Genomic DNA, 1,120 nt, shown 5'->3' with positions numbered 1-1,120 from the left:
CATTCTCAAGAACATGTCTCTTCCTGGGTAACCCAGGGTTGCCCTGCAGGGGGTAACCACAGGGTAAGAGCTCTGGGCACTGGCCAAGCTCACAAGGGCTCCCAGCTGCCACTGATGGGGGGCTAGGATGTGTATGTTTGTGGGGAAACAAGCACATTCTAGGTCCGCTGGAACAGAGGTTGGCAAGGATCCTCGTCTGGTTGGTGTGTGTGTGTGTGTGTGTGTGTGTGTTGTGGGGTGGGCAGTGAGGACCCCCTGCCTGGGTGGGAGGTAGGGGACAAGTGGTGGGAGTAGGCATATGGGGAAGCCACAGACTGGCTCTCAGGGGGTCCCTCCATCCAAGAAAATTTTTAAAAAAGGCTACCCCCCCTCCGCGCACCTTCGCTCTTCCTGTACGTTTGATACTTTTCATATGGACTGTTAGGGAAAGCGTGCCGGGCTCAGCTTTGCCCTCTATCACCGTTCACTTTTTAAAAACCTTTCAGGCTGCGCCCGCTCTCAGCAGCTGCAGCCCTTGGAGGAAAGGATGAGCCTTAGGACGGGCGGTGGGACGTTCACATTCAGCGCAGGCAGCAGAAGTCACTTGTGGGGGGAGAGACAGTGCTGGTCTTACGGAGCGCCCACTTCATAGCCCAGGAAAGCGCCTTCCCTGAGGCCCCAGCCTCTCCACCCCACGGAGGCGCTCCGTCTGGTCAGCCTCCCCAGCCCCTCTCTCTGCCACTCCAGGACCCTGGCCTCAGGCTACCCCCCCTGCCTCCCACGTCAGTCCCTGGTTCTCCGCTTCCTGGAGTTTGGTCTCGGGGGGAGATAGAGGCCCAGGGAAGAGAGGGCTACCATTTGACCCCGGCCACTCGGTGGGACCATCAGGCCACTCCAGCCTCCAGGCCCCTAGACATCCCTCCTTCCTACCCTTCTGCAGCCCTGATCAGTCTCCGCTACCCCGGCCCTCGCCCCGCCCCCCATAACACACACAGGTCACCCCTTCCAACGGTCTCTCTTGCGTTCCTCTGTCCTGTCTTGGCTGCTTGACAACCCAACAGGCTGTGAGCGCCGCCTCTCTGACTGCCCGCTTCTGCCCCGTGACCTGGGCTCCGCTCTGCTGGTCTCCAGGGCCACCGGC

This window comes from Myotis davidii, unplaced genomic scaffold (assembly GCF_000327345.1).
Source record: "Myotis davidii unplaced genomic scaffold, ASM32734v1 scaffold478, whole genome shotgun sequence".
NCBI lineage: Eukaryota > Metazoa > Chordata > Mammalia > Chiroptera > Vespertilionidae > Myotis > Myotis davidii.
This window is presented reverse-complemented; position numbering follows the sequence as displayed.